Consider the following 10,169-nt stretch of genomic DNA (forward strand, 5'->3'; position numbering starts at 1 on the left):
GCAACAACAACTGCCTAGGGGCAGCCTAAATTTCTATTGACAGGAGAGGGGTTCAATAAATTTTGACACATCTGTCGAGCAATTACATAGCTCTACATGGAGATATATCAAAAATTATATTTATAGACAGTATATTATTAAGTGAAAAAGCAAGGTGGAGGCTGGGCGTGGTGGCTCATGCCTATAACCCCAGCATTTTGGGAGGCTGAGGCAGGAGGGTCGCTTGAGTCTAGGAGTTTAAGACCAGCCTGGGCAACATAGTGAGATCCCTATCTCTACAAAAATAAAAATTTTCCAGGTGTGGTGGCACACATCTGTAGTCCTGGCTACTTAGGAGGCTAAGGCAGGAGGATTGCTTGAGCCCAGGAGTTCAAGGTTCAGTGAGCTATGCTCATGACACTGCCCTCCAGCAACAGCGAGACACCATCTCAAAAACAAAATAAACAAAAACAAGATGAGCAAGTGTATCAGGTAAGCCACCATTTGGGTTAAAAAAGCAAGAATATATATGTATCTGTTTGTAAATGCAGCATACATCTCAGGACAAGGGCAGGGGAATTTTTACTGATTACCCCTTTTTTTGCTCCATAGACATATTACTGATACATACTCAAATGTTAAAAAATGGTCTTTAAGCCTGTGGCACAGAGGAAGTGTCAGAAAATGATGACTATTTCTACTGAGAGACAATTCCTCCCTCTTCCCTTCCTTACTGGAGGCTACCTCCCAGCCCGCAGTCCCAGCCTGCAGATCTGGAAAGGGATGGATGGAACCCAGTTTTTCTGCATATGGAAGATGGAATGGGATGGAGGCAAGTGGTGACTGTGCAGTGACCCTAGGGAGAAGACCCAGCACTTCCTGCTGGCTGCACCTGGCACCTGGTACCTGGCACCTGGCCCTGGCTTGGCTCTGCATCCTGAGCCAGAGAGACCTCGGTTATTTTTCCAGGAGCAGAAGAATGAGCCAGGCTCCCAAAGGAGACTCCCTGCTCCCAGGAGACAATTTTACAGGAATAGAAATAGGATAGTTCTTCAGGAAGCAACAGTCACTAAAATCTCCTGTTAGAGGGAATAGAAGAGGAAGAAGGCAGACGGATACAAAGAAATTCAGACAGATGGATACAAAGTAGTTCAGACAGAAGGATGGTGAGTAGGACAGAAAGACAGGCAGAATTATCAATTCACGTGTTGCTTTCTTTTTTATTTTATTTTTTCAGACAGAGTCTCGCTCTCTCGCCCAGGCTGGAGTGCAGTGGTGCAATCTCAGCTCACTGCAACCTCTGCCTCCCGGGTTCAAGCAATTCTCCTGCCTCAGCCTCCCAAGTAGCTGGGACTACAGGCGTGTGCCACCACGCCCGGCTAATTTTTTGTATTTTTAGTAGAGACGGGGTTTCACCGTGTTAGCCAGGATGGTCTCCATCTCCTGACCTCGTAATCCGCCCACCTTGGCCTCCCAAAGTGCTGGGATTACAGGCGTGAGCCACCGCGCCCGGCATGTATTGCTTTATTTCAAGAGGAGACACAAATGTCGTCACAGCACCCCCTATCGCCTTTCTGAATCCTAGCACTTTATTTTTACCACTTGTTCTGTTTCTTTTTTTCTTTCTTTTTTGGAGACAGAGTCTTGCTCTGTCCCCAGGCTGGAGTGCAGTGGCACGATCTCAGCTCACTGCAACCTCTCCCTCCCGGGTCCCAGCGATTCTCCTGCCTCGGCCTCCCGAGTAGCTGGGACTACAGGCGCACACCACCACGCCCGGCTAATTTTTATGTTTTTTAGTAGAGACGGGGTGGGGGGGGGGGTTCCACCATATTGGCCAGGCTGGTCTCGATCTCCTGACCTTGTGATCCCCCCGCCTCAGCCTCCCAAAGTGCTGGGATTAGTTGTGAGCCACCGCGCCCGGCCAATTGTTCTATCTGTTTCTCACACTAGACTATAAGCTTGGTGAGGGCTCCCTTTTACTATTAGGGGGAAAAACAATAACAACTGTCACTTACTGAGAACTTACTCTGAGCCAAACGCTACCACATGCCCCTTCATTTACCTTCATCCTCTCGAAGACATCAGTAGGAACCTTCAACTCCATGTTATAGAGAAAAGGACCATGGCTTGGAGGGAAAGTGGAATCTCTCCTCTTTGCTCCTTCCTCCAGCGGCTCACCTCACCCAGCACCATCGCCCCTGCCAGGGCAAGGTCGGCCTCCTGACTGTCTCCCTGCCTCGTCCAAGTCTTGTGCACCAGCACTCGGAGCAAACGTCTCAGAAAAGGAGGTCAAGGCACATGTTCTCAAGACCTCCTGAGGGCTTTGTCATGGGCCATGGTCACTCATTTTTTTTTTTAAGAAATTATAGGCCGGACACAGTGGCTCACACCTGTAATCCCAGCACTTTGGGAGGCCAAGGCAGGTGGATCACTTGAGATCAGGAGTTCGAGACCAGCCTGGCCAACATGGCGAAACCCTGTCTCTACTAAAAATACAGAAATTAGCCTGGCATGGTGGTGCCTGCCTGTAATCCCAGCTACCAGGGAGGCTGAGGCAGGAGAATCACTGGAACCCAGGAGGCAGAGGTTGCAGTGAGCCGAGATCACGCCATTGCACTCCAGCCTGGGTGACAAGAGCAAAATTCTGTCCCCCACCCCCCAAAAAAGAGAAAGAAATTGTGGGATTGCAAAATGGACCAAAGGAGAGGGCACTGGACACACCAAAAGAAACAATCAGTTCCTCTCACAACACTTCTGACACCAAATGTGTGTGTGGGTTTTTTCCTCAACCAACTGTATTAGTCCATTCTCACCTTGCTATAAAGAAATACCTGCGACTGGGTAATTTATAAAGAAAAGAGTTTTCATTGGCTCATGATTCTACAGGTTGTACAGGAAGCATGGCTGGGGAGGCCTCAGGAAACTTAAAATCATGGCAGAAGGCAAGGGGGGAATGAGATATCTCACATGGCCAGAGCAGGAGGAAGAGGCAGAGAATGGGAAGGTGCCACACACTTTTAAACAACCAGATCTCAGGATGGGCACAGTGGCTCGTGCCTGTAATCCCAGCACTTTGGGAGGCCAAGGCGGGCAGATTGCCTGAGGTCAGGAGTTCAAGACCAGCCTGGCCAACATGGTGAAACCCCATCTCTACTAAAAATACAAAAATTAGCACGTCTGTCATCCCAGCTACTCAGGAGGCTGAGGCATGAGATTCACTTGAACCTGGGAGGCAGAGGTTGCAGTGAGCCTAGATCGCACCACTACACTCCAGCCTAGGTGACAGAGTGAGACTCCATCTAAAAAAAAAAAAAAAAAAAAAAAAAAAAGAGAGAGAGAGAGAGCAAGCTCCTGAGAACTCTATCATGAGAACAGCACCAAAGGGAGAAATCTGCCTCCACCCCCATGAACCAATCACCTCCCACCAGGCCCCACCTCCAACACTGGGAATTGCAATTCGACATGAGATTTGGATGGGGACATAGATCCAAACCATATCACCAACCAGTCTTTCAACTCTCCTGACACCACGTGGGCGATCTACGATTCAATTCAATTTTGACACTACCTACCTGGAGTAGAGTCAAACTTCACAGATAAAGGGCTCAGTCCCACAAGACTGCCCTCACTTCAGACGCCAGTTGCAAAGCCTATGCCTCCAGTGCTTCTGACCGACGCGGCTACAAATTGTGGGTTCCCATGACCCTCTCTTCAGGTTTGATAATTTCCTAAAACAGCTCACAGAACTCAGAGAAGCACTTGAATTACATTTACTGGTTTGTTATGAAAGGTACAAATAAACAGCGGGAGGAAGAGAGGCATAGGCCAAGGCGAAGGGGCGTGGACCTTCCATGCCCTCTCTAGGCACCCCCGCAGCACCTCCACGTGCTCACTAATCCAGGAGCTCTTCAAATTGTTTAGGGTTTTTATGGAGGTTCCATTATGTAGGCACGATTGGTTAAATTCACTGACCATTGGTAATTGAACTCAACTTCCAGCCTGTCTCCCTCTCCAGGGATCGGGGTGGGGATAAAAATTCCAACCCTCTAATCGTGTTGTGGGTTTCTCTGACAACCAGCCACCATCCTGAAACTGTCTAGGACCACAGCCACCAGTCAGCTCATAAACTTACAAAAAGAGACTTATCAGTCTGGAAATTCCAAGGGTCTTAAAAGTTCTTGCATCAGGAACCAGGGATTAAGACTAAACATAGCTGGGGGTGGTGGCTCATGCCTGTAATCCCAGCACTTTGGGAGGCTGAGGCAGGTGGATCGCCTGATATCAGGAGTTCAAGACCAGCCTGTCCAACATGGTGAAACCCCGTCTCTACTAATTCCAAAATTAGCCAGGCATGGCAGTGGGTGCCTGTGATCCCAGCTACTCAGGAGGCTAAGGCAGGAGAATCACTTGAACCTGGGAGGCGGAGGTTGCAGTAAGCCGAGATTGTGCCACTGCACTCCAGCCTGGGCGACAGAGTGAGACTCCATCACAGAAAAAAAAAAAAAAGACTAAACATAGCAAAAGATGCTCTTATCACCCCATCATTCAGGAAATTATAAGGGTTTTAGGAGCTGTGTGCCAGGAACCAAGGAAGGAGACCAAATATATATTTTTTAAATTATGTCACATGCAGCAACAGATGCATACACATCATTTTAGTTCATTTATAGTAAAAGAATTAGCCAATGTTTTTGCTTCTCTGAATTTTCACAGATCATTGAAGTTTGCTATTGTTTACTTTTCTTTTTTTTTTTTAAACCCATTTGGCTGGTTTGCCTAAACAAAACCTTTGGCAAAATGTTTTCTTCCTCTCCCAACACATTCCCTTACTTACTTAAAGTCCTGGTACCTGCTGATTGATAAAACGTTGCTGTAAAGACCACACCAACACACTCCCTTACTTACCTTAAAGTCCTGGTGCCTGCTGATTGATAAAATGTTGCTGTAAAGACCACAGCTCTTTTATTTGCCAGTAATGATAACCCAGTCTGATTTGCTTAAGAGATAATGGGAATTCACTGGAAAGATGCTGTGTGAGATGCAGCTGAGTTTAGAAGGAGATGGGAGCTGAGGACCAAAGGGAACCCAGGATGGTGGCTCTCTCCTTTTATCTCTTTTCAGCCTCTCTCTGAGGCTTCTTATTCCTTCTCTGTGTCCTGGCTTTCTACTTTCCAGTACAGGCAGCAGAAAATGGCTGGCAACAGCAGTAGGCGACAATGCTAACAGATTTCATTGTTGTTCAGTCTCTTTCTCTGTCTTTCTGTGCTTTTTGGAGCAATTCCTAAATTAGTTATGAACTGTAGCACCATCCACATTTTTGCAAAAATTTTTTTTCAGACAAGGTCTCACTCTGTGACCCAGGCTGGAGTATGGTGGTGATCATAGCTCACTGCAGCCTCAACCTTCTGGACTCCAGTGATCCTCCCACCTCAGCCTCTTGAGTAGCTGGGACTACAGGTACATACCACAACACCTGGCAAATAAAAAAATAAAAAATAAAAAATTCTGTACACACAGGGTCTTAATTTGTTGCCCAGGCTGGTCTCAAGCTTCTGGGTTCAATCAATCCTTCTGCCTCCACCTCCCAAAATGCTGGTATTACAAGCATGAGCCACCACACCTATACAGTGTTCACATTTTTAATCATGTTTGGGAGACATTTTCATGGCGGATTCTAGAATTTTCCCATATATGTTACCGCATGAGGAGAAGACATCTGTGTGGGTGCTAGTATGTCTATAAGAATAAAGCGGCCGGGCGTGGTGGCTCATGCTTGTAATCCCAGCACTTTGGGAGGCCGAGGAGGGCAGATCACCAAGTCAGGAGATCGAGACCATCCTGGCTAACACAGTGAAACCCTGTCTCTAATAAAAATACAAAAAAATTAGCCGGGCATGATGGTGGGCGCCTGTAGTCCCAGCTTACTCGGGAGGCTGAGGCAGGAGAATGGCGTGAACCTGGGAGGCAGAGCGTGCAGTAAGCCAAGATCGCACCACTGCAGTCCAGCCTGGGCAACAGAGCAAGACTCCGTCTCAAAGGAAAAATAAATAAATAAATAAAAGAATAAAATAAAGCATTCAGACCGGGTGCGGTGGCTCACACCTGTAAATTCCAGCACTTTGGGTGGCCAAGGCAGGCAGATCACTTGAGGTCAGGAGTTCCAGACCAGCCTTGCCAACATAGAAAAACCCTGTCTCTACTAAAAATACAAAAATTAGCTTGGCATGGTGGTGTATGCCTGTAGTTCCAGCTACTCCAGAAGCTGAGGCAGGAGAATCGCTTGCACCCAGGAGGTGAAGGCTACAGTGAGCTGAGATCATGTCACTGCACTCCAGCCTGGGTGACAGAGTGAGACCCTGTCTCAATAAATAAATAAATAAGCAGTTGCTGCAGAGTGCTAAGCCTTGCTCCCACTGGGATATCTTCTCCCAAGAGAATCCCTAACAAAGTACTAAGTTCTGAGGCACAGATTCTGAGTAAGGGGTTTCTTTCTTCTTCCTCATTAGGAAAAAGTGTTCAGTGATTGAAAAAAAAAAGAAAGTAATTATAATAATGTGTATAAATTATTTTAAGAGGGCTGGACACGGTGGCTCACACCTATAATCCCGGCACTTTGGGAGGCCGAAGGGGGGGATCACAAAGTCAGAAGTTTGAGACTAGCCTGGCCAATATGGTGAAACCCTGTCTCTACTAAAAATACAAAAATTAGCCGGGCATGGTAGTGCATGCCTATAGTCCCAGCTACTCAGGAGGCTGAGGCAGGAGAATTGCTTGAACCTGCAAGGCAGAGGTTGCAGTAAGCTAAGATCATGCCACTGCACTCCAGCCTGGGCAACAAGAGCAAGACTTCATCTCAAAAAAATAAATAAATAAATTCTTCTAAGAAGCTTGTATTAGGAATGTTTTCATTTGCAATTAAGAGAATACCCAGGCCGGGCACGGTGGCTCTTGCCTGTAACCCCAGCACTTTGGGAGGCCGAGGTGGGTGGATCACGAGGTCAGGAGATCAATACCATCCTGGCTAACACGATGAAACCCCATCTCTACTAAAAATACAAAAAATTAGCAGGGTGTGGTGGTGGGCGCCTGTAGTCACAGCTACTCGGGAGGCTGAGGCAGGAGAATGTCATGAACCCAGGAGGCGGAGCTTGCAATGAGCCGAGATCGCGCCACTGCACTCCAGCCTGGACGACAGAGCAAGACTCCATCTCAAAAAAAAAAAAAAAAAAAAAAAAAAAGAGAATACCCAGCTTAACCATAGGGTGTTTTTATTAGTAAGTCATCTCAAGGCAGGCTTGGCAGCTCATTGATGCCATCAAGTGCTCAAGTTCTTTCTCCCTCTGCTCTACTATTGTAGGGGCCAAAAGAAAACTTTTCCTCTACCCTCTAAAGGTTCCCTAAAAATGAACTTGTAACCATGGGATTAGCCCAAACTGGACCTTCTCTGTTGATAATAAAATGTCCAGTTAATTCTTAGGTGTAACATAGCCAAAAACTTCAAGTCATGTGCCTGGGCATGCACATTCCAAAAAAGCTTTGGACCAGGCATGGTGGCTCACACCTGTAATCCCAGCACTTTGGGAGGCCGAGGCAGGCAGATCACTTGAGGTCAGAAGTTCGAGACCAGTCTAGCCAACATGGTGAAACCCTGTCTCTACTAAAAATACAAAAAATTAGCCGGGCGTGGTAGCGGGCACCTGTAATCCCAGCTACTCGGGAGGCTGAGGCAGGAGAATCGCTGGAACCCGGGAGACAGAGGTTGCAATGAGCTGAGATCTCGCCACTGTACTCCAGTCTGGGTGACAGAGTCAAACTCCGTCTCAAAAAAGAAAAAAGAAAAAGTTTTCACCTCTGATAACAGCCAGAAAAAAACATTCTTCCCCTCAGATCCAAGAAGACGAAGACATGATCAAAACCTGAATGCTGGACTGTTTCAGAAGTGAGGGGCCCATTGGCCTGAAAGATCCAGGGCTAGGATCTGCCTCAACATACCTTATTGTAAATGGTCAAATTTGAAGTCCTCCAATCAGACTCTGCCAAGCCAACATTTTAAAATCCTTTCCTTTGCCCTCTGGTCCATTATAACTTGCTCTAGGCCCCAAATAGAGGAGACAGATTTGAGCCTGACTCCTGTCTCCTTGCTGGCTGATTTTGCAATAAAACCTTTTTTTTTTTTTTTTTCAAAAGCCAGTGCTATAGTTATTGGCTTCTGTGCACATCAGGAAGCAAGCCCATTTGCTCCATAATAAATTGACAAAAGCAGATCAATAAAGAAAAAAGGATCCACAATTTATTCATATGCCTACGAACACAGGAGCCATACACAAATTACGAGACTTGAAGAGAGGCCAGGTGGTTGAAAATTAAATATTCTCTTCAGGGCCAGGCACAGTGGCTCATGCCTGCAATCCCAGCACTTTGGGAGGCTGAGGCGGGCAGATCACTTGAGGTCAGGAGTTCAAGATCAACCTGGCCAACATGGCGAAACCCCGTCTCTACTAAAAACACAAAAATTAGCCAGTTGTGGTGGCGCATGCCTGTAATCTTAGCTACTCGGGAGCCTGAGGAGGAGATTCATTCACTTGAACCCACGAGGCAGAGGTTGCAGTGAGCCGAGATCGTGCCACTACACTCCAGCCTGGATGACAAAGCAAGACTCCGTCTCAAAAAAAAAAAAAATACTCTCTTCATAGGAAAGATGTTTGAACCTGGAGAGAGATATTATTTTAAAAGTGATTCTCTTTGCAAGCTGGATGAGACAGACAGGTTTGACGTACCAGGTGAGGGGTGGAACTGCACAGGAACAAATATTGGCTTATTATGCAGATAAAGTCCTCCAGGTAATCCCTTAGAGCTGCCCTCAGAAGAACAGATGAAAAGTCTGGATGTGGTGATGACTCCCAGTCTCCTCTGCTTACTTGATGAGATTCCTAGGGCAGGAGTCTTAGACAATTGCATTTCTTTGGAGATAAGTGTTGTTAGACAAGGACAGAGTCCCTCCTGGTGCTTCAGGAAAGAGGATCAGAAAGACAAGGAGGTGAGAGAAGGTCTTAGAGAGACCTTGAGGCTGCTTCTTTAGATCAGCATAAAGGACAAAGCACCATATTTTTGGGATATTGTTTTCTGAGCCCTAATGACATTCATAGCATATAGACTTTTCGTCCTCATGGTTACAAGATGGCTGCCACATCTCCAAACATCATATCCGTGTTCAAGACAATAAAAAAGGATTAAGGACAAAACCAGCAGAAGTTGGCATTATGGCCATCCAGAGATGCAAGAAAGCCTGGAAAAGTGAAGATCTGGTTTTCTAGACTCTAGAATGAGGTTCTGAATACTATTGGGTGGTCCAGCCAACATTGTCTGCTACAGCTCTTCCTTCAACAAGTAACACAAACGTTCCTAAAAGAAGAATGATTGTATTAAACCCTGTCTTTCTGACGCTCTTTTCTGAAGCGTTAGGAGGATCTCTCTGAAACTTCCTTATCTGATTCAGAAAGCTTGTTTTGGGAAGCTGTTGTCAGCATTGGAGGGGTGGTGTTGGAAAAAACATCACATAATGGCAGGGCGCCGTGGCTCACACCCGTAATCCCAGCCCTTCGAGAGGCTGAGGTGGATGGATTGGCTGAGCTCGGGAGTTCAAGACCAACCTGGGCAACGTGGCCAGATCTCATCTCTACTAAGAATTTTTTAAAAATTAGGGCCGGAGGCCAGGCGAGGTGGCTCACACCTGTAATCCCAGCACTTCAGGAGGCCAAGGCGGGCGGATCACAAGATCAAGAGATGAAGACCATCCTGGCCAACAAGGTGAAACCCCGTCTCTACTAAAAATACAGAAATTAGCTGGGCATCGTGGTGCACGCCTATAGTCCCAGTTACTTGGGAGGCTGAGGCAGGAGAATCACTTGAACCCAGGAGGCGGAGGTTGCAGTGAGCCGAGATCATGCCACTGTACTCCAGCCTGGTGACAGAGCGAGATTACATCTCAAAAAAAAAAATAGCAACTGGGAGCGGTGGCTCACGCCTGTAATCCCAGCACTTTGGGAGGCTGAGGCGGGCAGATCACCTGAAGTCAGGAGTTCAAGACCAGCCTGGCCAACATGGTAAAACCCTGTCTTTATTAAAAATACAAAAATTAGCCAGGCATGGTGGTGCATGCCTGTAGTCCCAGGTGCTCAGGAGGCTAAGGC

This window comes from Nomascus leucogenys, chromosome 18 (assembly GCF_006542625.1).
Source record: "Nomascus leucogenys isolate Asia chromosome 18, Asia_NLE_v1, whole genome shotgun sequence".
Taxonomy (NCBI): Eukaryota; Metazoa; Chordata; class Mammalia; order Primates; family Hylobatidae; genus Nomascus; species Nomascus leucogenys.